Source organism: Mya arenaria, chromosome 1 (assembly GCF_026914265.1).
Source record: "Mya arenaria isolate MELC-2E11 chromosome 1, ASM2691426v1".
NCBI classification, from domain to species: Eukaryota; Metazoa; Mollusca; class Bivalvia; order Myida; family Myidae; genus Mya; species Mya arenaria.
Genome location: NC_069122.1, coordinates 36439516 through 36463607, shown reverse-complemented (window position 1 = coordinate 36463607; position 24092 = coordinate 36439516). Strand labels below are relative to the sequence as shown.

Genomic DNA, 24092 nt, shown 5'->3' with positions numbered 1-24092 from the left:
AAGAGAGCTCTTATTTATATTATCATTAAATGTGAAGGTCAAAAGTATTGTTTTTATTATTTCTTAGAAATGTTATTGTATTCATATATTTTACAAAAATAACACATTAAAACACAAGAACTTGAAGTATTTTTTTACATTATATATCGATACATTAAATTTGTATTATAAAATAATTTCTTTCCTTACTTTTAAACCATTTGCTATATTCATTTTATTTTTAAACATTTCTGATAAAAATATTTTACCTACAATTTAGTTTTACTTGTTTACTAGATATTATATAGAAGATAATTGTTTGTTTCAGTGGTTAATAATAATAAACTGCACTGTGAATAAGCACCAAAAGCTATATTTCACAAGTGGTGTTAAAGCTGGGAAATAAATTGAGATCTTACACCGAAACAAAAAATAATATTTTTATTATATGCTGTATAAGTATTTAACCCTTTACCGCATAATTGCGCGATGATGAGCCGTCATCTATTCCCTCATAATTACTCTAAATGACCCCTTTATCCATTACCGCATGATTCGTGCCGAAGGGATCCTACGTAAATCGATTCTGGCATAAATTTGCCAAAATGCACTACCGTTGTCTATGGTAATTTATTGACATATCAGTTGCTTATTTTTTTAGCAATGAATGCATTTTAATTATAATTTGTAAGTATAAACATCCAAAAATATATTACTCGGGAAAATAGACTATGTTACTATTCCCAGATTTTCAAAATATCGCAACTGAATGTGACTGGGGTGAAAACACGCGTTCAATTTAATTCACAGCGCATATTTGAGGGCATTCTTGCCTCTTTGTTTCTATGGAAAATTCCAAAATAGGTCACTATTTTGCACTACAAATAATAAATATCATTTAAATATATCCTATTGATCACGCCCAAAAGACGTCAAAGGTCATGGTTCAAAACCTGACTGATGATGATGATGTCAATATGGCTGATTTACACTGCAGTAAAGAGAGTCTGGCTTGTATTAACACATGTCATTTGTCACTTCTGTTTGCAAAAATGGAATGTTAATGCATTAAAATGTGCTCCTACATTGGTTTATCAAATTTGTATTTAGTTATGGATACAGATCATAATAATATCTTATGCGACATGACCCAGTTTTACAGCAGTTGAAACATGTTCTCTCATCTAGAGAATTACATAAGAATGCAGTCCTAATTGCCCATGCATTTTAGAGTATTATGTTTTTCAGATTTTAGAATTATAGATTGAATTTTAATTTATTTAAAGAACAAAAAACATGCATAGTTGATTTATTAGTTAAAAAATAATGTGAAATAACACTATTTGTTAACCCCAAAAAAATCCTGGTTTTACATTATCATACGATTCATGATTCCTTCAGTAAATATTTGTTTATTGTTTAAATTTCCTTTAAGATAAAACTTAGATCATTGGATTTGAAATTAAATACCCTGGACACTTTATATTCATCTCTAATTGATTAAAATAAAGTTTGTAATATATAGGTGTCAATTTCAGTGTATAAGTCTAATATGATATAAATTGAATCATCTTCAACTATTTACATGAGTTGTGTTTGTTTATAAATAGTCTGCCCAAAAAAAATTAGACAAAAGAACAATAATCATATTACTGGATTGGAATTTTAATTTCCTTCCAACTTTAAATCGATCAATAACTGATCAAACTAAAAAAAATACTAGAAAAAAAAATTTGAAATATATAGGTCAATTTTTTCCAATATTCTCCAATAATCTTCTTTGCAGTAAGGGTACTTATAGGGGCTCATTATCTATTGGCTACTGGTTATCAATGTACTGATAAGCCATACACTGGCAGGCCTAATATGGCTTGGTTGTTTGGGAAACTGGAGTATCCAGAAGAAGTAAACTTGTCCCAGCTTGGTGACCACAAACCAAACTCGCATGTGCCCAGGCTGGCATTCGAACCAGGGTCGCCTTGGTGAAAAGCGAGTGTGCTAACCACTGCAGTAAGCTGGACAATCAAATCTTACAGATCTCAATTATGAAACCAAATCCAAATGTTTCTTAAATGGCAACTTAAAACCTGCAATCTAGACAAAGGCAATAAACAACAATTTTTGAAACAAAATGTCTGTTCTGACCTGATGATATCTTTACAAAGAATAAGTAAATCGAATCAAACAAATGGTACACATCTTTAATGTACACAACTGTTATTGCCAGAAGATTAATTCATGCATTATTCTTGGCATGCAAGAATAGAACTTCAACAATCTTATAACTTCAGACAGAAACATGGAATATTATTTCATTTGCAGGAATAAATCTTATAAAAAACAAAATACCCAGCTGCTATTTCAAGTTATTTCACCCACTTTATATAAAACAGAAAATCAGCCTTTTCATCATCAATAATGTATTTATTTTTTTTCTACAGAAAATAATAGGAAACTTTGACAGCTCTGTCAAAAGACACTTACTTTTAATGTAAACGTCAACTTTAAATGTATTTTTACTTCATCAGTTTCTGCTAATGATGACCATATAGCTGCTGTCATATTGTAAATAGGCTGAAGAACAGCCCTCACAGTTTAAATCTATACAGAGATGAACTTCCTTCTAAGGACATTCATTGCTGTAAATTCCGTCTGACAGAAACATTTTGTTTGTATAGAATTTTGATGTCATTGTTTTCGCCTCAACTAACTGTCAATCAAATGAGTCAGTGTAAACTTGATATCTCCATGTAATATGTTTAATCCATATATTCTTGTTTTTTATCAAAAATATCATTAAAAAGGAAAGAATAAGTAACGAAAATGATATCAAAATTGTTAACAACAGAAAAGTTACGTTTGTATAGAATTTGCATGTAAATACTGTTGTTCGTATAGAAATAAAACAGGGACTCTGAAGAACATGGGTGAATCTGCATCAGACATTCTTTTCATCACAAACAGTGATGGCATATACATGCTATGGAATGATAAACATAACAGCAACAACAATACTTCAATTGTCTACAAGGTATGAACTACTAACATTATATAGACTGGGATCTTAGCCAGACACCTGCTTTATATTTCTAAAGGTGAAGGTTGTATTGTGTTAATGAAATTTTGCTGCCTTTTTGGTTTCGAAATAACACTGCTTGCTACAAGTTAGTTCTTCTTATAGCTTAACTTTTCTCCAAAGCTTGATAGCTCAAAAACAGATAGCTGGAAGCTTAAGTTTGAACCATTGGTTACCATAGAGCACTGCAAACATTATGCAACCATAATTCGACATGGGGAATAACCCACCAATTATTAAAGCCAGAGTTATGGGCCTTGCTACACAATGTGTCTAAGTACTTATATTCACTGGCAACATGCATGTGTTTCATTTGAATACCTTGAACAACTTATTATTTTTGGCCACGTCAAAGTTGCATGTCAACTTTAAGCGCACGTACACCAACAAGACCAACGAGACCATCCCATCGATCAACAATGACAGAAAGGCTATCAATTACCTCAATGTTTTCGTAAAACAACAAACCAGCTAATACTATCAGATTGAATGCTGTTTGACCTTCAGCTATGACATTCAAGACTATTTAAAGTTGAGAACAGAGCATTATACCAGTTTTGCTATCTTTTGGCAATAATTTCCCTTCTTATAAACAACTGTTTCACATGTGTCTTTTCATGTGCACATATATGTATAATTGATAGCTACTTGTCTATGGACTCCAAGTTCATGGAATGTGTGCCATGGGTTCTTATATATCTTAAGATGTGCGGCTACCTGACTTATTAATGTACCACAAGTATGATACAAAGTCCTTTATAACCAGAACATGGAACCAACGTTGAGGCGCCAACTATGTGCTGACAGACGGCCAAGGACTATATCATAAAGATCTCTATTCTCTATACTAAGTGTACTAACATATCATCAACGTGTACTAACAAACTCATTCTCTACCTCATTATAATCAGATGCATCTGTGTAATTACATTCCCCACCCACTCCCTGTCCATTTATATCACCCTGAGAGTTACATTTCTAGATTACGATCTCCATTAGGCCCCCCAGAAAAGTTCTTTGTTTCCACAAACAACTTAAAAATAATACAGGACAGTAGGTAGTAAGGTATAAATATCTTCTCTTTTATATATTGTTGTTTTATTGAGACCCAACCTATATCAGGGTAAATAAAAAAAAAATATATATATATATATATAATAATATTAACATGTTCAGTACATGTTTGCAATCTTGTTATCAGCATTTAATAATTTTCATAAATACAATATTTAGTTGTAAAAGGTTTATCACTCAAATGTTTATGTTTGTTATAAATGTGTATGTATTGATTTTAAGTACAAGTCAGGGGCGTAGCTAGGCCGTTTCTAAGTATACGCACAATTGTGGGTGAAATGGGCGGGACACCCCCCTGGAGCTCTCGGTTTTGTCATAGGTCAGAATGATAGTGTATAGCAAAATAAATTTATTAGTACAGGATTATCAGCATTTAATCAACGATTAGAATACATCCTACATTTTAAGCCAATGAAATTGCAGATAGGCAGTCTTTAAGTTGTAGACTTAATCGTTATCAATTTCAACTTCCGCGCGTGTTTAAAGTTCCGCCTACTGCCAATCATCCAGTACACACTTCCTGTGTCAGAATTTGCGTTGACGATGTATCAGCCAATGAGGTTGTATTCTAAGTCAGTTAGATGACATGAAGTGAATTCTTAATAATTAAGAAGGACTTGTTCGCTAAGCTCACTCCGCCCATTCTTAATCATTAAGAATTCACTTAATGTCATCTAACTATTAAATATTCAATTCAAAAATGCTATGTCTAAAACGGCTTCGTAGGAAATTAAAAAATGGTAATTGTCTTAAATAATGAAAATGCATATGAACATTTGTTAAAAGGTTTTCCTCAGCTCACTTAATATTTTCAACACAAAACAAACTTCTATTTCATATTTCGGGGTATATAAAAAAGATCCTTAACATCGTAATGTAATGTTACAAAAGGTATACTCCAGAAATAAGTATAAACACAAGCTGCAGTGTGCCATCAACCTTTTACCGAGTCGTGAACATTCATGAAGCATATATTTTACTGGCAGTATATTCGACAATTTTGAAAAATGGATCTTGTCAATATCTGTAGAGAATATTTGTTAATCTGATATTTTAAATCAAAATATATCATGAATATTAACAGTTAAAACAGACACCTCTATCTTAAATGTGTGCTGAATCGTCCTCTTATATCAGATGCTACGGGGCAGGTAAACTTTAAATTATGTTTCACAAATAACCTAAACAAAATGTACCACCTTGGAGAGGTCTGAAAACTCATAGAAATGTTCCCATTTTACAGCTAAGAGTTTAGTTTATCAGCATTGTCAACTGTTTGAAGATTTTCTTTGAACATGTCAAGATGAGGTGGTTCAAGGTTGGCGTCCTTTATATTTTGAAACTTGCCGCTTTGTAGACTTCGTTCGGTATATTTATATTCAGCATTTATCGACGATTCATTTATGACTGAACAATAAGGGAAACTACTCACCAGGCGTGTATAACTTGTATAACTGGCCCTGTATAGTGCATGGATAAAAAAGGCGTTCCTTCAACTAAACGGTAAACGAGGCTCTTACTGATTAATAGGATTTTTTTAGATTTTATTGTCTCACATATTCAAAATAAGCGGGCCCGCGAACGCTTCATCCCCCTTACCCTTCAGATTTTATTGCACTTTTGGCCCCAAATATTTTCTGACTTGTGCAATGAATTGTACGCATGGGCATATTGTGCGTAACGGCAGCTACGCCACTGCAAGTGTCACTTTAAACAAGAGCTGTCACAGAGACAGTGCGCTCGACTATTCCGCCACTTTTCAATGTAAGGATTGAAAAGTTTTGGCGAAACATGCATGGATCACTGTTAGATTAGATTTCAATGCAATACATGGTGTGCTGAGATATTAACATAAATGTGGTTCCATTCAAAGTTTTAACGAGAAGTCTTATAATAAAAGGCAATTATTTGCAAAACACAGTTATCTCACTTGGTTATTCAATTTAGTTGGGTGGTTGAATACTATTGTATAAAGTCTCAATGCAATACATCAAATAATTGCTGAGATATTATCCTATGTTTGCTATAACATGCAAGACCTTAACCAGAATATCTAAGTCGCATAATAAAGGGGCAAAAATTATATATTATAAAAGATAGAGTTATCCTACTTGATTAAATAAGAAGGTTAAATAGATGGGAGCCTGTGTGTAAAGTTCTAATGCAATACATAATGTATTCGCTGAGGTATTGACTTAAAAGTGGTTACATACAAAACCTTAACCAGAATTTCTATGTCGAATAAAAAAGGGGCCATTATTTTAATTTAATGCAAACTGGAGTTATCTTACTTGGTTATTTAAGTAGATTGGATGGTTGAGTACCATTGTATAAAGTCTCAATGCAATCCATCAAGTAATTGCTGAGATATTAACCTATGTGTGCTTACATGCAAAACCTTTACCAGAATTTCTAAGTCAAATAATAAAGGCCCCTAATTTGCATTATATTAAAAAAAGTGTAAGTCCATACTTCATTAATTTAGTAGGTTATATAGTTGGGAATACATATCTAATGTTTCAATGCAATACATGATATATTTGCTGAGATATTGACTTAAATGTGGTTACATGCAAAACCTTAACCAGAATTTCTAAGTCGAATAATAAAGGGCAATTATTTTGCATTAAATGCAAACTAGAGTTATCTAACTTGATTAATTTAGTAGGTTGGATGGTTGAGTACCATTGTATAAAGTCTCAATGCAATACCTCAAGTAGTTGCTGAGATATTAACCTATGTGTGCTTGCACGCAAAACCTTAACCAGAATTTCTAAGTCAAATAATAAAGGGCAATTATTTGCATTAAATGCAAACTAGAGTTATCTAACTTGGTTAATTAAGTAGGTTGGATGGTTGAGTACCATTGTATAAAGTCTCAATGCAATACCTCAAGCAGTTGCTGAGATATTAACCTATGTGTACTTGCACGCAAAACCTTAACCAGAATTTCTAAGTCAAATAAAGGCCTATTTTTTGCATTAAATGCAAACAAGAGTTATCTAACTTGATTAATTAGGTAGGTTGGATGGTTGAGTACCATTGTATCAAGTCTCAATGCAATACCTCAAGCAGTTGCTGAGATATTAACTTGCACGCAAAACCTTAACCAAGGGGTGCGCCGACGCCGACGCTTGGGTGAGTAGTATAGCTCTCCTTATTCTTCGAATAGTCTAGCTAAAAATGCACATTTTTTAGAACATTTCAAAAAAGATCCACACATTGGCAAAAAAAGGTGTAGGTTTGGGAGAACAAATAGTCGGTCGGGTTTGTGGAAACATACAATTATTTATTTATGCCTTCTGATATTTCATTTAAGATCCTAAACAGTCTTAAAATAAACTTCCTTGAATTTCAAAATTGTTACAAAATTAATCAAAAATATTACTTGACATGCAAGGGATAGACCAGGGTTTGGGTTAGAGGGGGCTGGGCCCATTGATTAAGTATGTGGATATGTGCTCCTTCCCTGGGTTCCCAACGCACCCCTCGCACCCCCTGGACCCACCACAATTTTTTTTTTATACAATTTGTCAATGGACATATTTATACTTCAAATAACCTGTATAAATATGGCAATGCAAAAACCAAGTTCTGCCCCTTCAGAAACATAATCAGCAAATAAAGGTGGTCGATAGGAGCTCCAGCATTTCACCTCAGCCGAACTCAATAAAGACAAGTACGGTAAATAGAGACCCTATCTGAAATATCAATTTGTATTATTTAAAAAAATTCTAGCTGTTCTCTTAACTTAGTTCATCGATAAAGTTGAGTACAGTAGTTGCTATCTTGTGTAAAAAGCTGTTCATTAAATGAATTAAACTCAATATCAGTAGAAATAAATTATTTCAGATTGATTTCTCGTTCAAGTAAATATAATTAATTTCAGAATATTTAATATTGACAAACATTATTCCAAAGCCTGTCAGGAACCTAATTTAATTTTTTCCAATTGATTGCAAAACTATCAATTCATTGTAGGAAGTTAATTGATTATTGAAACATGAAAAAAACTGTCTTAAAGTGATAATAAATAATGATTTTTAACAGAAGTCAAACTTTAAGGACATGTCAAAATTATTATATTTTCAGATATCAGTCAACTTAGGTTCTCATCTTTCAGGATGAGAACAAAATTCATTTACCAATAGGTTGATTACTAGGAGAGAAAATAGTTTGTTTATATGTTTATATTTTAACAATTATGATTGGAGAGAAGTGGTCTACACAGGGGAGAACAGGGGGGGCAGAGCTGAGGGTTGGGCAAGAAAATGGGATAATGGGATATGCAGGGGAAAACAGGGGGAAACAGAGTTGGGGTGGGAAAAGAGAAGGGGGTCTACAGGGGAGAACAGGGGGAGAGTTGGGAGTTGGAGCAAGAAAATGGGATATTATGGGGAAAATAGGGAGAGAGTTGTGGGTGGGGAAAGGGAAGGGGGTCTACAGGGGGAGAACAGGGGGTAGTTGGAGCAAGATTAACGGGATATACAGGGGGAAATCAAGTGGGAGCACAGTTTGAGGAAGAGGGCTAGAGGAGGGACACATGAAGGGAAAGGAAGGACATGGGAGGCAGAATTCTGGGGAAGAGGCAAAGGAAAGGATTACATGCAGTGGAAGAACAGGGGGCAGCATATGTGTGGGTAGGAGGAAGAGAAGAGCCTTCACAGCTAGGGGAGGAACAGGGGGATCAGAGTTACATTGTAGTTGAGATGCCTGAAATGAGATGTGGATGTGAACCTTATTAGGAGGAAAGTGAATAGTTCTCAATATTGTTAAGCCTAATATGAATTCTATTTTTCAAAATCAGCATAATGGACTCGCACAATACAGTGACATGTCTTAATTCTTCTAAAAATGAAGCTTTCCCAGTTTTTAGAATATATCTCTTACATAATTGAAAAGGGATTTATTTCTGACCTATTCAGTAATCACATTTCAGTCCTCTTGAGGAATAAATCTGCCGAGTTCCTCCTCATCAATCATAGTTGTACACAGAATTTTTTGTCCAATATATATTAATAAAATCTTTGAGCCGAGGCGGCATATCCAAGGCAAGAAAACTTGGCGAAACATAAAAAAGGAGAAAAATTTGCTGTTACTAAGTTAAAAAAACTTAATTAAAGAGCTCCATCATGTTTTTGTTTTAGTAAACATATTTGTATATGTATACTGATTGAATAACACATAATGATTGGAACATTCTTAACTACGAGGGTGTTTGTAAAGTTTGGGGACAAATCGTAATGTTATTAATTATATCAACAACAATTTGAATATAACGAATATCATCTTAAATATACATTTCAAATGAAAGTAAAACACCGAACAATGTTTCAAAATATAAACGTTTCTGAAAGAAGAAATTATGTTCAATGGTTTTTGACACCTGTAAATGTATATGTTTTGACTGTATCCTTTTATTTTCTCAAGCTAAACATACTGATCATATTTAGAATTTGCCATAACTTTTATGAACAGCCCTCATACAATAAGTTCAACATTCTAAAAAGTTGCTGAGCTTATAATGTTTGAATGGTCATCAAACTTAGCATGAACCTTGCACAATGAATTGTTGTTATTGACAGGTATTATATCAATAAATACCGCTCTGATTGAATAGTCTGATTTAATGCATTTGTCTTTTTCTTTTTAACAAAACAAACGGTCTGTAAAACTTAATCGGAGCGTGAACCATAATCGTTTAACTTGAATAAAATATGTAAAATCCACTGGCGTAGCTCCACTTAAGCACCATAGGCCAAGGCCTTCACAGGAGTTTCAAAATTGGTATTTTAAATAAAAACAATAGGCATTTAATACTGAATATGAAGGGGGTGTTTACATTAGCCAGTCTTACTTCCTTTTTTTATTGGTATATATGTTTGTCGCATTATTTCATTCCAAGATAAAGAGGAAAACACACCTCAGCACATTCTGCATTAAAAAAACAAACTTGGGGAGCATGCCCCCCTTCCCTTGAACTCTTGAAGCATTCAGGTCTGGTCTAGCTATGCCCTCTTGTAATCTTTATAATCATTTAATACAATAAACAGCTGATTCAATTGTGGAATTTAAAAACACATCAGCAAGAACAATGGAACTGTTTACAAGATTTATATTTAGAGAACTCTGGCACCAGAGCCTAAATTCCTTGTCCTGCATAACAAAATATAAGTGGGAATACGGTTATGCTATTATATTACCTGAATGTCTAAGTGCTGTTTTTGCTATTCAATGATCAATAGATATAAACTTATTTTGATCAATATTATGTTACTACTAATCAAGTTAATTTCCTATGCATGATTTTGATATTATTTATATTAGAGAAGTGGGAATACAACTTTCCTCTTTGCAGACATTTTCATTTAATTTGTAAGTTAATCAAAGCTTCAAATTCAATCAATATTTTCTTTGATTATAATTGTTTCATAGTTAAGTGTTTTCATGAAATAATTTTAAAGAAAATGACACTTATATTTATTTATCAGCAATCATCAATCCTGCCCACAAGGAAATATAGGAAAAGGAAATAAATAAACTACATCTAACATCCATCTATCCTGCAAATCATTGATTAGAAAGCTAGAGTCCTCACATGAAATGCATTATTTACAAGGTCCTTGTACTCACTATTAGATACAAGATCAACAATGTGGTAAGGCCATTAGGCCTCATATTTAATCAACGGTTTCTCATCCCAGACAGTTCCCTGTCCGAAATAAAACCCTGCAATTGGAGTAAAAAAGTTGCCTGGGCATTTTAATTATACTAAAGAATATGGGAAGATCAGAGATATTGTATGTGTGCATTGTTTCTGTCACAATGTGTTTATGTTTCATCTGAACATCTTAAAAGATGCACTGACTTACTCCCAAATAAGATTTTTAACAATTAATACTATTTGACTCATATACCAAAAGGGATGAATACATTCCGAAAACAATGGACCGCGTTTAATTTGAAAATAAAGTGCAGAAAACATGGAATTTCTACCTTATGGGATGATAGTAGATCACAGTTAATATTTTAGCACTCACCAATCATTTAATATTTTTGCATTTTCAACTATTAAATACAGGGTTACAATCTTGTTATCAGTAATTAATATTTGCCATAAAGGCATTATTTAGAAAGTAGTTGAAGGTTTATCACTCAAATTTTGTGTTTGTTATATACATGTGTATGTATTGATTTTAAATAAGAGTGTCACTTTAAATATACTAGAGAAAATGTGAAGATCAAAGACTGTATGTGTGCAATGTTTTTGTTACAATGTGTTTATGTTTCATTCAAATAACTTAAACATTTTTTTTTATTTAGTTTGGCCAAAACATGGCTCAGACTCCACCTCCGTTGCCTCCAACCCAAACAATACCAAGGTTAGATAACAGACTAACTTAAAAGCCCACAGCATATTAGGGTTTCATACTGATGAGAGAATGCTGACATTTTGATAATGTATCCAGTTATACAAAAATAAAAACTCGAAAGTAGAATTTAAAAAAAAAAAATTAAAACCAGACAAATTAAAGGGACATAATTCTAAGAGCTGATGATGAGAAATAAGACCTGGCAGGTTCTTTTAATTAAATTAAGAGACTTTTGGTGCCTAGAGAGAGCTTTTTCTATTAATTTTCCAAATTCATTTGCTCATGATCTTGTCAGATTGAAGAGTGATGATAAAACGTTAAAGTATGATATCCAATCAGCTATTGGAGGGCTCAACACTAGACTGACACAACTCCCATCAGCTATTGTATGGCTCAACATAGGACTGACACAACTCCCATCAGCTATTTGAGGGCTCAACATAGGACTGACACAACTCCCATCAGCTATTTGAGGGCTCAACACTAGACTGACATAACTCCCATCAGCTATTTGAGGGCTCAACACTAGACTGACATAATTCCTATCAGCTATTTGAGGGCTCAACACTAGACCGACATATATAACTCCTATCAGCTATTTGGGGGCTCAACATAAGACTGACACAACTCCCATCAGCTATTTGAGGGCTCAACACTAGACTGACACAACTCCCATCAGCTATTTGAGGGCTCAACACTAGACTGACACAACTCCCATCAGCTATTTGAGGGCTCAACACTAGACTGACACAACTCCCATCAGCTATTTGAGGGCTCAACACTAGACTGACACAACTCCCATCAGCTATTTGAGGGCTCAACATAAGACTGACACAACTCCCATCAGCTATTTGAGGGCTCAACACTAGACTGACACAACTCCCATCAGCTATTTGAGGGCTCAACACTAGACTGACACAACTCCCATCAGCTATTTGAGGGCTCAACATAAGACTGACACAACTCCCATCATTTAAGTCACAATAAATAATTTCAACTAGCCAAAATTATATTTTATACATACTTGAACATGTATAGCATCAATATAATACATTGCCATAAACATAAAATGAGGTTTGACAAAATTAAAAAATATCCTATACTGTAATATGAAACAAGTGAAGAATGTTCGCCGGGCGAAAATGTAAACAAAGACCAATTCTCGTTGAAAATTACAACATATTTGTAAGCTACGAATTAATTTTCATTTAAATTGCACATTAATAACAGTGAAGAAATGAAGCGATGCACTTGTTAAAAAAAACCAAAAAAAACAGAAAGAAAAATCAGAACAGAATATCGACTGAAATTCAGCAGACCTTCATTATGAATTATATATTATGGGTGCACCTGAACATTGACCTTATGTAGTTACAATGGATATCACTGCTTGTGGGCAGTGGCACGTCTATATAGGACAAATACAGTAAACGGTAAAGGGCAGAAAAATAGACAAGAGATGGGACACAGTCTGACTTGTATCAAACGGCTAATGACAAATCAATGTTAACCAAGAAATAAATCAAAGGCATCGAATGCACCGATAAGAATATCTCTTTCAAGCCAAAGAAAAACTGGAGGTAAAAAATAATTAAGCCAATTGTAACAGCGAAATCTAATAACGTAAATGGGCCAAATCACAATGTAAATCACATTAACGAGCCAAATCATCATGTAAATCACTTTATCGAAAGTGGTCTCCACACAAAACTACAGAACTGATAAATTTATATCCCAAAGAACATCCACTGAGCTAATTAATCTTGGGTTCCAAAAATATTTAGGGACAACCCTATAGCAGCAAGATGGAGTCAGGAACTTTAATAATTACATTGCAGGGTGAGAGTGGCCTAGTGGTATAGGAGTCTGCCTCTCACCCAAGAGGATGTGGGTTCAATCCCGGTCAGGGTGAGAGTGGTCTAGTGGTATAGGAGTCCAACTCTCACCAAAGAGGTTGTGGGTTCAATCCCTACAAGGGTGAGAGTGTTTAAGTGCTATAGGGGTCCGCCTCTCACCAAAAAGAATGTGGGTTCAATCCCCACCAGGGTGAGAGTGGTCTAGTAGTATAGGAGTCCGCCTCTCACCAAAGAGGTTGTGGGTTCAATCATCAACAAATTGGTACCTTCTCATTGCCTCTCAATATGGAAACCAGTACTAAAATGTGCCTACGAAACAAAAAGAAGTGTGATTCTATAAGCTGTCAGCTTTCGTTGCAGAATTTATAGTCTATTGCGCAAAGATTCCAAAGATTCTTGCCACAAAATCTTATTGAGCAATAAAGGACAAAAACAAAGATGCATATACATTTTGCCCCACCTGCAGGATGAGCGGGCTGAGAACCCAATTAACACAAATTATTGGCATATGAAAACCAGCCATGCTTGCAACATAATCATTTATTTCTAAGACGATGTTTAGATTTTTTTCTCTTGGCCGGTGATTAGCTTATCAAAGCAAAAGTAAATGAGCTGGAAAAAAGGGGCATAATTTCTCTTTGTATAGCTTTCATCCCTGACATTATAGGTCCTGGTTTGACATTAACACAAACTCCTGGGTATATTTCCCGGTTAGAGGACCAAAACACCTTTACAAAGATACATCAAATAGTGTACAATTAAGTGTCTAAATATAGAGTTATTTAATCCTTAGCCAAATCAATCATGCATTAGTTATTCTCTAAATCACTGTTTTACAAAACACAATTATACAGATACTTTAACTTCTCTTGTAATTGAGGTATTCAATCTTGGTTGATCAAATTTTTAGAAATTATTATCTTCCAGTCACATTTCTACAAATTTACATTTAAAGGTACTTGATTATGTTTTAGGACCAAAAAGTAGTTTTCCAGGTAAAGCATCTGAAAACACTTATTTCATCATTATTTTACTGTAACATATTGAAATTGCAGAAAAAATACAGTTATAAAATAGCATACAATAGTATTTTGGTTTTAATGGGTATATAAACCCACGCCGGTCAAGTCAAGAAAATATCAGAAAACCAACACCCAAACAATAAGGCCATCAGAACTATTACGAAAGCAGTCGATATTTTGACCACTTCTAGAAATACATTGATAACATCACATGATAATGTCAATCAACCAATCACGCAACAACACAGTCGTAATTAAGTGATCATTGGCATTGTTAAAGCTAATGAAAATTGTGGTCTTCCAAGGCAATATCTGATCAAATATCAACATTTGCTCAACTTTCTAGCTTTCGGCATCTTAGTTTCAACACTCCTAATGATTTGGTCATAAAAAAGGACATTTTTCAATAACATAAATGAGTACCTTTAAGAAAAAAATTTAACGCCAACACAAACATTTTCCAGTCTAATTATAGAATAATACTGCAGTGTTTTGCTGCGTTTCTGTGGCGATAATAATTAATTTACACATAGAATATCCTGCTAAGACCCGATTGCAACACTTATTTGTCCCCTTTCCTAATGGAATCACTACCAAGTTACCTATTTGAAACAATCTAACTTTGTGAAATTGAAATACATAATGATCTATTTTGAAAGAATCCAACAACTGGATGAAAAATGCATTTTGGCGAGTGATAGGGGCATATACAAATAAATATATCTATATGTTATAAACTAACATCATTTAAGCCAGAATTATGAGCCTTAGTGCGCATTGTGTATTATTTTGTATTCTGCAAATAGGGATTACTCTGTTTGGCAGCGTCCGCATCATAGTTATCACTCGTCTGCATCATAGTTATCACTTGTCTGCATCATAGTTATCACTCGTCTGCATCATAGTTATCACTGTCTTGTTTCCCATTAATAAATTTTAAACCACTTGTTGTAGAGTCATAAAACACCAGGTACTGGTAACTACATCGTCATGGTATCCCTATTGATTTTTGGGTCAGTAGGTCAAAGGTCAAGGTCATGAAGATCATTTCCAATTAAACGATGGACACTCGTGACAGGCCACACATCTAATTTGCAAATTCTCATTACATCACGGTAATAACTTGAACATGTTCACATAACATGAATCAATACCTGATTCTAAAGCCGTCACAATACCTCAAAAAACAGACAAGTTAAGCATATACATATGAACAGGGAATGGAGAAAAACCATAAATAATTTAACATCATCAGTAGTTCTTTCAATGCATTTTGAAAGCTTTATTCTACTAAAATTCCTTGCATAATTGAATTACATTCAACGCCTAACATGAATGAATTACATTGTATCTGTGAACGCATAATTAACAGGAAAATAATGTGTTTGTACATTTGTCTGACACAGGTAGTAAAAATTACCTAGAAAGAGGTTTTCTATATTCTAAATGAACTGTAGCAAATCAGGTAATCTTCTAGTATGAACAGGTAGTTACACAATATCATGTTAATTATGCTTTTCATGTTCAGCAGAAATTACTAAAATGTTGTTATAACTTCCTAATTTTCACCAGTTGCGTGTGTAATCAGTCAATTACACTTATATTGCATACAAATTTGTATCCTTCTTGATTCAACCATGTTAAAGAAGCCAGCTAGGGAGTGTTACATGTTTTGGTAAAGTGAAATTTTAGAACATTTTTTTATAATTTTGACACAAGTGCAGTAGAGCAAATGCCAACATAAAAATTAAGGGCATCATTTAATTGAACAGTTATTAAAGCAATCATACTAAGCCCTGCCACACAAGTCATGTGGATATTTTGTCTTGGAACATTATATAACATGTTTCATTTGAATATGTTAAACATATTTTTTTTTAAATGGCCATGGGTAAAGTTTTTGCACAATGATGAAACAGAGGCTACTGCCGATTCCTCAAGTTTTTCTTAAAAAGTTGAACAAACTAAAAATGGTATTTAATTGGAGAGCACTTTGGAAATGGCCCTCAAACCTTTATCTCATGTCAAACCAATCCATAATAACTCTGACCTGCCAGTGTATGGCTTATCAGTAGTCATATCAGTACCCCTACTTCATATGGAAAAAATTAGACAATTGACCTTCATGCTTCACAAACTTGTTTTCCTAGTGTTTCTTTTTGTTTAATCACTAAGTGATCAATGTGAAGTTTGTAGAAAATATAATTTCCTATACAGTAATATATACTTTATTACCTGGTCTAATTTAATTACTTCCGCATAATATAACAAACAAACAGAAAAAAAACATGTAAAAAATTGATGAAAGGTTGATAAAATTTCAAATTAATTACACTATATTTTACACAAATTAAGGTAATCATTAAATAGATAACTGATAAGCGCAGCCTATTCCATGGCTTATATTATAGTTGGTTACTATTTATTCTAAAACATCTGAAATGTCTGATAAATTGTTGCCTGAATTTACCTTCATTCATGTACTTTGGTAATATTATTTTTAAAGGAAAGCATCTTAGATTCAAACACCTGTTAACAGTTTCATTCATATTTAACTCTTTCAGATCATCAGCCCCTGCTGTCATATTATCAATTGTTAAAAAAACAACACAGCCATAATTTGTCATAAAAATAAACGCATAACTTTAACATTAAAAAGATACTCACAGTTCAGTTTTTAATTATCATTTATAATCTTACAACACTTTCAATAATAAACATCCTCTTAGCATTTCAAATTGAAAGCTTAAATATATGTCATTTAGATATGTTTTAACTTATAAATAATTAGTGTAATCAATTATAATAGAAAACTTATAATTTTTGATGATGATATTTTCTATATAATCTTAATATACTTTAATCAGTTTTATTGATAGCTTTAGATTAATATTTCCATAAATAACTTATAAGATTCAAACCCAGCTAGGTACCATAAAGATTCATCATAAAATTCCTATCTCAAAACTGCTCTTTAATATTTTAACAAGTAACACACTGCCAGGAAATTTTGCCAACCTCTTGATATGAAACTCATGATTTCCTTTTTCCAGGATAATTCTGCACAAAAAAATAATTTAATTTCATAAAAAAATCCCAAACCTTCCAAACCACTTGTTATCCAAACGTAACAACGCCTTATCAACAAAACACAATTAAAACTATTTCATCTCATCTTTCCTTCAATTCCTTTTAATTTTCTGTATCCAATTTCTGATGCACTAACTTTCACAGTAAATTCCAAATAACCAGCTGCAGATCTAAATTGGGTTTAAATGAATTGCAGTTTGAATATTTCACAAAGTCTGTAATTGTAAAGTAGCAGAATTGATATTGAACCATATACACAACACAGATATATATATATTACTGTAATATTACAAGATAAACTCATTAGTTTTGATCATTAATACAGAAAATCCCCACGAAGAATAGATTCTGTAATCCCAGCAGGTTAATGTTTAAGCCTTGAATAACAGTAGCTGTGTCTATAGTAAGTCTGCTACAAAAGCTTGCAAAAAAGCGTTTCACAATCAAGGTAATATAAACACTGGTACAATTGCCAATTCTTTAATATAGATGTACATTGAAAATATAACACAGCTTTAACTTGAAGGAACCAATAGTTGAGGCAATACAGTATTGTGTATTGATTCCTGAGCCCGATTTATTATTTTCCGATCTTCGACAGACTCTGCACAAACTTCTTTATAAAGCCCAGCAATAAGGGCTTATACCTGTATACCAGTCAAATATAATTCACGTTGCCTTTGTAAACATTTATTTAATTTTATTTTAGAACTGAAGCTGTATAAAACATGCATATTTGTTGACTTTGAATAGGAGTATAGATTCTTTGCTTGGGAAATATTTATTTAAATATGAATTACAGAAAATGGTTATCGCGATCTATTTGAAGTCGATGAACAAATATGTTTTAGAGGCTTAAACTGATTACCTTACACTTCTTTAAGCAAATATTTAAGCTAAAATAAAAAAGTAAAAAAGCAACAACAGAGAGTCTTAAACATATTAAGTATTTCAAAGACAATAGCTCCGGTATTCAAATTATGTTGAACAGTCCGGTCAAAACCATAAACTTTAATTTGTCAAATGACCTTATATCATTTAAAGTGATGTTAATGTGATCTTGGCCTGGAAAGTATAAAGACCTTGATGTGACCATGACTTTGAAATCATAGTGAAATTCATGTGACCGTGGCATTGTAATCCTAGTGACTTAAGATGACCATGACCTTGAAATCATAATGACCTTGATGTGACCATGGCCTTGAAATCATAGTGACCTTGATCAGATGTGACCATGGAATGGTATTGGTAGTGACAGCCTTGATGTGACCATAGCCTTAAAATCATAGTGACCTTGATCAGATGTGACCATGGAATAGTATTGATAGTGTCGATCTTGATGTGACCACTTGAAACCTTAGTGACCTTGATCAGATGACAGTGGCTTGAAATTATAGTGATCTCGATGTGTCCTTGATCTTGAAATCAGTGTGTGACACTGTTATTGTGAGCATGGAGTCTTTGGTTTGTAAGGATGTTGGCATTAATGCACCACTGGTTTTGCAAGCATGGTGGCTTTGATGTAATATACAGGGGCGGGTCCAGGAATTGCCAAAAGAGTGGGCATTATTTGTTGGGGCAACCTGTTTACATGCGCCACTCCCTCATAACCAAAATTGACATGGTTTAAAATCTTTGCAGGGTCCCCAAATAATTAACATTTCAAGCCATAATGGTGGAAATTGAGCACATTTTTCTCTGATGTTGACATAACAAGAGGGCTAAGATGGCCCTATATCGCTCACCTGATTGGACCAAGGCGTCTGAACTTATTGATCACCAGTAGATTCTGAGGAGATTTTCCATGTAGACATAAAGTGAAAAGTAGCTCTGCACCCTGGTGGCCATGTTTTATACGAATCAACATGGGCGAAAGAATTTGATACTGGGTCACCTAAGGAACATTTCTGTGAAATGATGTTAAAATTTGGCAAGCGGTTTGTGAGAAGTAAATTTTCGCAGTGTCCCCACTTGCGTAGTTAACATAAAAATCGTGATTTTGCCACACAGTCCATGAAGAAAGGTGACTTTGATGTAACATTGACCTTGTAAGCAAGGTGAACTTGATATGGCATTGGTCTTGAATTAGCATTTTGATTTTGGTGTGACACAGACACTGTGCGTATAGTGACTTTAATGTAATACAAGTCTTGATGTGACACTTGCCTTGTTAGCATGAGACCTTCATGTGGCACTGGCTTTATAAGAATGATGGCCATCATGTGGCACTGGTGTTGTGATCATTGTGACCTTCTTGTGACTGTGACCTTGCAAGCATGATGACCTTGATGTGACATTGGCCTTAATGTGACAATGACCTTGTTGGTATGCTGACCTTGATGTGACACTGGCCTTAATGTGACAATGACTTTGTTGGTATGCTGACCTTGATGTGACACTGGCCTTAATGTGACAATGTTGGTATGCTGACCTTGATGTGACACTGGCCTTAATGTGACAGTGACCTTGCAAGCACGATGACCTTGATGTGACATTGGCCTTAATGTGACAATGACCTTGTTGGTATGATGACCTTGATGTGACATTGGCCTTATTGTGACAATGACCTTGTTGGCATGATGACCATGATGTGACATTGGCCTTAATGGGACAATGACCTTGTTGGTATGATGACCTTGATGTGACATTGGCCTTAATGGGACAATTACCTTATTGGCATGATGACCTTCATGTGACAATGACCTTGTTAGCATGGCCGCCTTGATGTTTCACTGGCTTTGTATGTGACACTCGGTTTTTAAGTGTAGTGGCCTTGATGTGCAATGACCTGGCAAGTATGATGACCTTGATGTGTCAAATCTGTCAATGTGTCAACACTGTAAGCATGGTGACCTTCATGTGGCACTGCATGAATATGTAAACATGAGATCTTTCTTGTGGTTCTAGTTTTGCTAGCAAGATGAAATTAAAACTTTTTTTAATAATACTTTTTAAGTTGTTTAGAAGTCTCAATGAATACGAAGTAACATGGATCCATACTCTATAATGAACGCAATTCATTTTCATGTACATTACAACTGTAAAACATATGTGTTTCTGGCAATACTTATAGCGCTAGTAAACCTCTGCTTATTCATAATAGCACTTTTTCATAACTGTATCTGTCCTTCTATTCCTGTGTGTTGTTCTAAATATTTACTTTGTTTGATTTTGAATATATCCTTGTTTAATGCATAAATAAATCTTAGATTTACTGCATGATGTATGATGGTGTATTTTGGAATGGCGGCCTTAAACTACAAATAAACTAAGGCCACACTGAATTGTTTGTATGTTCAGTGCAAACCCTTCATGCGAAAACCTATCTAGCTATCCAGAAAAAACGAACCCCCAGCAAAAACTAGAACTCCGCGAGTCGGATGTGTCGCCTGACGAATTATTTACTGTCAACATTATAGCTGTTAGATTGGCATTTTATTCATTTATAGACAATGATGTTGCCATTTAACTTTCAAGTGTAGGTGGCATTTGAACCCTCAATCAGATATACCTACGGAATAAGTTTCAGGTTGAAACCTCCTATAGTTTACGAGATATGCCACGGACAAAACCTAAGCAAGAAAATTAACAAAGGGCAATAACTCTAAAAATATGGCAGCAAGAGTAACGGTTCTTGTGCACTGCACTTGCCCTCAATGAGATCTATCTAGCTATGAAGTTTCAAGTTGATACCTCTTATATTCTTCAAGATATGCCCCGGACAAAACTTTAAGCATGAAAATTAACAAAGGGCAATAACTTTAAAACTAAGAAAGCAAGAGTTACTGTTATTGTGCACAGCACTTGCCCTCAATGAGATATATCTAGCTATGAAGTTTCAAGTTGATACCTCTTATATTCTTCAAGATACGCACCGGACAAAACTTTAAGCATGAAAATTAACAAAGGGCAATAACTTTAAAACTAAGAAAGCAAGAGTTACTGTTATTGTGCACTGCACTTGCCCTCAATGGGATCTGTCTAGCTATGAAGTTTCAAGTTGATACCTCTTATATTCTTCAAGATATGCCCCGGACAAAACTTTAAGCATGAAAATTAACAAAGGGCAATAATTTTAAAACTAAGAAAGCAAAAGTTACTGTTATTGTGCACTGCACTTGCCCTCCATGAGATCTATCTACATATATGAAGTTTCAAGTTGATAACTCTTATATTCTACAAGATATGCCCCGGACAAAACTTTAAACATGAAAAATAACAAAGGGCAAAACTCTAAAAATATGGAAGCAAAAGTAACAGTTCTTGCGCACTGCACTTGCCCTCAATTAGATCTATGTACATATGAAGTTTGAAGTTGATACCACTAATAGTTTAGGAGATATACCCCGGACAAGCGAAAATGGGACGCGGACGCCGCCGCCGACGCCGCCACCGCTGCCGACGCCGCCGACAAAAGTAACCCCTATATGTCGTCTTTTCAGGCGACACAAAAACACAATTTAAACAAGTGACATCTTATGTAGAATATTGAATCCAAGGCCTCCTTAGTCCATTCCCAATTATCAGATAGATTTCTTCTGAAATGAGTTCAAATAAAACTTGTATTTAAGTGTGTTGATCATGGGGATCACACAGAACGCATCATTATCTGATATCAATACTAGGACAAAGTATGAAGCATGTTGTTAACACTTGGGTTCTGAAGTTTGAATTATAGTAATAGGAAATAAAAAATATTCTGCAAGATCGTTGATCATATAAAATGTGCTGTTGTTTTTTTCTATCGGGAAGCCCAAAACCTATCCGTCCGCGGACACTTAACATAGAAATTATTTGGTATGGCCTAATTTTGTATTGTATTGTATTCAATCATTATGTGAAACAAAGCAAAAATAATAATACCTAGGTTTAATATACATACCTTCATTAACTTCCCGTTCATTGATGCTTACAGAAAAGTGATTATCAAAGAAATATGAGAGGGAAGGTAATAGCTATTAATAAATTGCTGGCTCATCAACCACTTTACCTTAATACAGAGTAATTAGAAAACATATAACAATATACATGAAGGAAGATGTCTAGAACAATCTAGATCTACTCCAGACTTTTTGATTTAATATTTTAGGCATGCTGTCTGCAGGGCAGGACAAAAATAATTATCAAAATCTCCCTAGTTTAGAAACTTAAAGACAATTGCTCATGTTTTGTAAATTGCACTTTTTTATATGATGAAATAAAATGTTTTTACCTAAAGCTTGAAAACTTCAGCAGATAATGATAATAAGCTTAAAAACAGAAGTAAAATGCAAGTGGTAAAGTTCTTTTAGGAATGTTCATTCATATAATTAACAAAGACAGGGACGGGTCCAGAAACTGACTTTAGAGGGGTTGTTACTTAGGGGCCCAACCTTATGACATGCGACCCGTAGAACCAAAAGAATATGACACAAACTGTTTGTATGGGGTTATTCCCTCAAGAAAATTTTAATCATTTGTAGTCAGAAATGGTGCATTTTGAGGGTATTTAATTGCTTTTTCTTCTCCCATGTTGATATTCAAAAGTGAACTTTTATTTTAGAGGGGGCGTCAGCAGGATGCGCCCCCCTCAAAATCCACTAGTGAATGAACAGGAAAAAAGGAACAAGGGAAATAACTAAATTTTGCCATATTATGTATATAAGCTAGAGTTATCAAACATAATTATCTGAATAAACCAAATTTTGCAAAATCCTTTACATACAACAATATGTCATTAAAATAAATCCATCTCAGCTTTAAATAAGCAAAATCTCCCTAGTTTTGAAACTTAGAAGCAAGAAAAAGAAAGTGGCTTTGCAGTTAAAATAGAAATAAAGTAAAAAAAAACAAAAACAGCAAGAGGTTACTGATCGAGCCACAGTTAAATTAAAAAATAACACCTTGCTGAATAAAAGTGGCTCTTAAGATCATGGGCAGCCTACAAATTTAAAAAATGATATTAATTGATACTTTCATAATAAAGAATAATTTGACAAGCTTATCACAGACACTTATTTCTTTATTATTATCATAAATTCTGGAACTAAAAGGTAATAATGAATAACAATCTTATTATCTGTGACCTACTTCTTTGCTGTATTTTTAAAAGGGCTGTATTCCCTATGATGAAATAGCAAAAAAAAAGGAGAAAATTGTTGAAAACTAACATAAACTTGGTATCATTGTGTACTGTGAATGCATTGAAACTTAATAACTGAAGTACCACATGGTTTAAAATTAATTTGTTTTTCGCAGTTTTTTCGTATTTTTCCATTAAAAAAGATTACTAGGTATGTCTACCTAGTAGAATTCATTCCTTATGCGTGTTTGGCTAGTCGATGTTATCATCGGGATATTACCAAGTTAGGTATATAGCTTAAATATTCCAACAGGTTAGGGTAAGCCTTCGTAGCACAGTAGATACAATATTGAACTGCAATTTTGGCGACACTGGTTCGAATCTGGTCTCCGACTCGATAATTTGTTTACATTTTTGTATTTTTTTTTTACAATTATGATACGAAAGAGTAAAACATTTTATTAAATAATTGTCCGGAGATTCGTTACAGAAAAAAACTTTTTTTGCTGCCAATCTATGTACAGTCCCTTTAAAGTCTTAGGATAAATTGTGGTAGAAAGA

At 33.8% G+C, this 24092-nt stretch overlaps 1 protein-coding gene across 4 annotated transcripts in view; it reads right to left on the bottom strand.

The window, feature by feature from the left end:
* Positions 1–24092, bottom strand: part of LOC128234225 (5'-AMP-activated protein kinase subunit gamma-1-like) — a 221045-nt gene that overhangs the window by 155960 nt on the left and 40993 nt on the right. For 2 of the 4 annotated variants that reach the window (XM_052948325.1, XM_052948334.1), the window contains exon 1: positions 17483–17872. The exons of the other annotated variants lie outside the window; for them this stretch is intronic. The gene's annotated coding sequence lies outside the window, so the exon portion shown is untranslated. Of the gene's footprint in view, positions 1–17482; positions 17873–24092 lie in introns of those variants that run through there. 4 annotated transcript variants of the gene reach the window in all.